Source organism: Elaeis guineensis, chromosome 15 (assembly GCF_000442705.2).
Source record: "Elaeis guineensis isolate ETL-2024a chromosome 15, EG11, whole genome shotgun sequence".
Lineage (NCBI taxonomy): Eukaryota > Viridiplantae > Streptophyta > Magnoliopsida > Arecales > Arecaceae > Elaeis > Elaeis guineensis.
The window spans coordinates 6,778,529-6,784,430 of NC_026007.2; positions in this window are offsets into that span (position 1 = coordinate 6,778,529).

Below are 5,902 nucleotides of genomic sequence, written 5' to 3' on the forward strand. Positions count from 1 at the left end.
CCTAAACCCTAAACCCTAAACCCTAAACCCTAAAACCCTAAACCCTAAACCCTAAACCCCTAAACCCTAAACCCTAAACCCTAAAACCCTAAACCCTAAACCCTAAACCCTAAACCCTAAACCCTAAACCCTAAACCCTAAACCCTAAACCCTAAACCCTAAACCCTAAACCCTAAACCCTAAACCCTAAACCCTAAACCCTAAACCCTAAAACCCTAAACCCTAAACCCTAAACCCTAAACCCTAAACCCTAAACCCTAAACCCTAAACCCTAAACCCTAAACCCTAAACCCTAAACCCTAAACCCTAAACCCTAAAACCCTAAACCCTAAACCCTAAACCCTAAACCCTAAAACCCTAAACCCTAAACCCTAAACCCTAAACCCTAAACCCTAAACCCTAAACCCTAAACCCTAAACCCTAAACCCTAAACCCTAAACCCTAAACCCTAAACCCTAAACCCTAAACCCTAAACCCTAAACCCTAAACCCTAAACCCTAAAAACCCTAAACCCTAAACCCTAAACCCTAAACCCTAAACCCTAAACCCTAAACCCTAAACCCTAAACCCTAAACCCTAAACCCTAAACCCTAAACCCTAAACCCTAAACCCTAAACCCTAAACCCTAAACCCTAAACCCTAAACCCTAAACCCTAAACCCTAAACCCTAAACCCTAAACCCTAAACCCTAAACCCTAAACCCTAAACCCTAAACCCTAAACCCTAAACCCTAAACCCTAAACCCTAAACCCTAAACCCTAAACCCTAAACCCTAAACCCTAAACCCTAAACCCTAAACCCTAAACCCTAAACCCTAAACCCTAAACCCTAAACCCTAAACCCTAAACCCTAAACCCTAAACCCTAAACCCTAAACCCTAAACCCTAAACCCTAAACCCTAAACCCTAAACCCTAAACCCTAAACCCTAAACCCTAAACCCTAAACCCTAAAACCCTAAACCCTAAACCCTAAACCCTAAACCCTAAACCCTAAACCCTAAACCCTAAACCCTAAACCCTAAACCCTAAACCCTAAACCCTAAACCCTAAACCCTAAACCCTAAACCCTAAACCCTAAACCCTAAACCCTAAACCCTAAACCCTAAACCCTAAACCCTAAACCCTAAACCCTAAACCCTAAACCCTAAACCCTAAACCCTAAACCCTAAACCCTAAACCCTAAACCCTAAACCCTAAACCCTAAACCCTAAACCCTAAAACCCTAAACCCTAAACCCTAAACCCTAAACCCTAAACCCTAAACCCTAAACCCTAAACCCTAAACCCTAAACCCTAAACCCTAAACCCTAAACCCTAAACCCTAAACCCTAAACCCTAAACCCTAAACCCTAAACCCTAAACCCTAAACCCTAAACCCTAAACCCTAAACCCTAAACCCTAAACCCTAAACCCTAAACCCTAAACCCTAAACCCTAAACCCTAAACCCTAAACCCTAAACCCTAAACCCTAAACCCTAAACCCTAAACCCTAAACCCTAAACCCTAAACCCTAAACCCTAAACCCTAAACCCTAAACCCTAAACCCTAAACCCTAAACCCTAAACCCTAAACCCTAACCCTAAAACCCTAAACCCTAAACCCTAAACCCTAAACCCTAAACCCTAAACCCTAAACCCTAAACCCTAAACCCTAAACCCTAAACCCTAAACCCTAAACCCTAAACCCTAAACCCTAAACCCTAAACCCTAAACCCTAAACCCTAAACCCTAAACCCTAAACCCTAAAACCCTAAACCCTAAACCCTAAACCCTAAACCCTAAACCCTAAACCCTAAACCCTAAACCCTAAACCCTAAACCCTAAACCCTAAACCCTAAACCCTAAACCCTAAACCCTAAACCCTAAACCCTAAACCCTAAACCCTAAACCCTAAACCCTAAAACCCTAAACCCTAAACCCTAAACCCTAAACCCTAAACCCTAAACCCTAAACCCTAAACCCTAAAACCCTAAACCCTAAACCCTAAACCCCTAAACCCTAAACCCTAAACCCTAAACCCTAAACCCTAAACCCTAAACCCTAAACCCTAAACCCTAAACCCTAAACCCTAAACCCTAAACCCTAAACCCTAAACCCTAAACCCTAAACCCTAAACCCTAAACCCTAAACCCTAAACCCTAAACCCTAAACCCTAAACCCTAAACCCTAAACCCTAAACCCTAAACCCTAAACCCTAAACCCTAAACCCTAAACCCTAAACCCTAAACCCTAAACCCTAAACCCTAAACCCTAAACCCTAAACCCTAAACCCTAAACCCTAAACCCTAAACCCTAAACCCTAAACCCTAAACCCTAAACCCTAAACCCTAAACCCTAAACCCTAAACCCTAAACCCTAAACCCTAAACCCTAAACCCTAAACCCTAAACCCTAAACCCTAAACCCTAAACCCTAAACCCTAAACCCTAAACCCTAAACCCTAAACCCTAAACCCTAAACCCTAAACCCTAAACCCTAAACCCTAAACCCTAAACCCTAAACCCTAAACCCTAAACCCTAAAACCCTAAACCCTAAACCCTAAACCCTAAACCCTAAACCCTAAACCCTAAACCCTAAACCCTAAACCCTAAACCCTAAACCCTAAACCCTAAACCCTAAACCCTAAACCCTAAACCCTAAACCCTAAACCCTAAACCCTAAACCCTAAACCCTAAACCCTAAACCCTAAACCCTAAACCCTAAACCCTAAACCCTAAACCCTAAACCCTAAACCCTAAACCCTAAACCCTAAACCCTAAACCCTAAACCCTAAACCCTAAACCCTAAACCCTAAACCCTAAACCCTAACCCTAAACCCTAAACCCTAAACCCTAAACCCTAAACCCTAAACCCTAAACCCTAAACCCTAAACCCTAAACCCTAAACCCTAAACCCTAAACCCTAAACCCTAAACCCTAAACCCTAAACCCTAAACCCTAAACCCTAAACCCTAAACCCTAAACCCTAAACCCTAAACCCTAAACCCTAAAACCCTAAACCCTAAACCCTAAAACCCTAAACCCTAAACCCTAAACCCTAAACCCTAAACCCTAAACCCTAAACCCTAAACCCTAAACCCTAAACCCTAAACCCTAAACCCTAAACCCTAAACCCTAAACCCTAAACCCTAAACCCTAAACCCTAAACCCTAAACCCTAAACCCTAAACCCTAAACCCTAAACCCTAAACCCTAAACCCTAAACCCTAAACCCTAAACCCTAAACCCTAAACCCTAAACCCTAAACCCTAAACCCTAAACCCTAAACCCTAAACCCTAAACCCTAAACCCTAAACCCTAAACCCTAAACCCTAAACCCTAAACCCTAAACCCTAAACCCTAAACCCTAAACCCTAAACCCTAAACCCTAAACCCTAAACCCTAAACCCTAAACCCTAAACCCTAAACCCTAAACCCTAAACCCTAAACCCTAAACCCTAAACCCTAAACCCTAAACCCTAAACCCTAAACCCTAAACCCTAAACCCTAAACCCTAAACCCTAAACCCTAAACCCTAAACCCTAAACCCTAAACCCTAAACCCTAACCCTAAACCCTAAACCCTAAACCCTAAACCCTAAACCCTAAACCCTAAACCCTAAACCCTAAACCCTAAACCCTAAACCCTAAACCCTAAACCCTAAACCCTAAACCCTAAACCCTAAACCCTAAACCCTAAACCCTAAACCCTAAACCCTAAACCCTAAACCCTAAACCCTAAACCCTAAACCCTAAACCCTAAACCCTAAACCCTAAACCCTAAACCCTAAACCCTAAACCCTAAACCCTAAACCCTAAACCCTAAACCCTAAACCCTAAACCCTAAACCCTAAACCCTAAACCCTAAACCCTAAACCCTAAACCCTAAAACCCTAAACCCTAAACCCTAAACCCTAAACCCTAAACCCTAAACCCTAAACCCTAAACCCTAAACCCTAAACCCTAAACCCTAAACCCTAAACCCTAAACCCTAAAACCCTAAACCCTAAACCCTAAACCCTAAACCCTAAACCCTAAACCCTAAACCCTAAACCCTAAACCCTAAACCCTAAACCCTAAACCCTAAACCCTAAACCCTAAACCCTAAACCCTAAACCCTAAACCCTAAACCCTAAACCCTAAACCCTAAACCCTAAACCCTAAACCCTAAACCCTAAACCCTAAACCCTAAACCCTAAACCCTAAACCCTAAACCCTAAACCCTAAACCCTAAACCCTAAACCCTAAACCCTAAACCCTAAACCCTAAACCCTAAACCCTAAACCCTAAACCCTAAACCCTAAACCCTAAACCCTAAACCCTAAACCCTAAACCCTAAACCCTAAACCCTAAACCCTAAACCCTAAACCCTAAACCCTAAACCCTAAACCCTAAACCCTAAACCCTAAACCCTAAACCCTAAACCCTAAACCCTAAACCCTAAACCCTAAACCCTAAACCCTAAACCCTAAACCCTAAACCCTAAACCCTAAACCCTAAACCCTAAACCCTAAACCCTAAACCCTAAACCCTAAACCCTAAACCCTAAACCCTAAACCCTAAACCCTAAACCCTAAACCCTAAACCCTAAACCCTAAACCCTAAACCCTAAACCCTAAACCCTAAACCCTAAACCCTAAACCCTAAACCCTAAACCCTAAACCCTAAACCCTAAACCCTAAAACCCTAAACCCTAAACCCTAAACCCTAAACCCTAAACCCTAAACCCTAAACCCTAAACCCTAAACCCTAAACCCTAAACCCTAAACCCTAAACCCTAAACCCTAAACCCTAAACCCTAAACCCTAAACCCTAAACCCTAAACCCTAAACCCTAAACCCTAAACCCTAAACCCTAAACCCTAAACCCTAAACCCTAAACCCTAAACCCTAAACCCTAAACCCTAAACCCTAAACCCTAAACCCTAAACCCTAAACCCTAAACCCTAAACCCTAAACCCTAAACCCTAAACCCTAAACCCTAAACCCTAAAACCCTAAACCCTAAACCCTAAACCCTAAACCCTAAACCCTAAACCCTAAACCCTAAACCCTAAACCCTAAACCCTAAACCCTAAACCCTAAACCCTAAACCCTAAACCCTAAACCCTAAACCCTAAACCCTAAACCCTAAACCCTAAACCCTAAACCCTAAACCCTAAACCCTAAACCCTAAACCCTAAACCCTAAACCCTAAACCCTAAACCCTAAACCCTAAAACCCTAAACCCTAAACCCTAAACCCTAAACCCTAAACCCTAAACCCTAAACCCTAAACCCTAAACCCTAAACCCTAAACCCTAAACCCTAAACCCTAAACCCTAAACCCTAAACCCTAAACCCTAAACCCTAAACCCTAAACCCTAAACCCTAAACCCTAAACCCTAAACCCTAAACCCTAAACCCTAAACCCTAAACCCTAAACCCTAAACCCTAAACCCTAAACCCTAAACCCTAAACCCTAAACCCTAAACCCTAAACCCTAAACCCTAAAACCCTAAACCCTAAACCCTAAACCCTAAACCCTAAACCCTAAACCCTAAACCCTAAACCCTAAACCCTAAACCCTAAACCCTAAACCCTAAACCCTAAACCCTAAACCCTAAACCCTAAACCCTAAACCCTAAACCCTAAACCCTAAAACCCTAAACCCTAAACCCTAAACCCTAAACCCTAAACCCTAAACCCTAAACCCTAAACCCTAAACCCTAAACCCTAAACCCTAAACCCTAAACCCTAAACCCTAAACCCTAAACCCTAAACCCTAAACCCTAAACCCTAAACCCTAAACCCTAAACCCTAAACCCTAAACCCTAAACCCTAAACCCTAAACCCTAAACCCTAAACCCTAAACCCTAAACCCTAAACCCTAAACCCTAAACCCTAAACCCTAAACCCTAAACCCTAAACCCTAAACCCTAAACCCTAAAC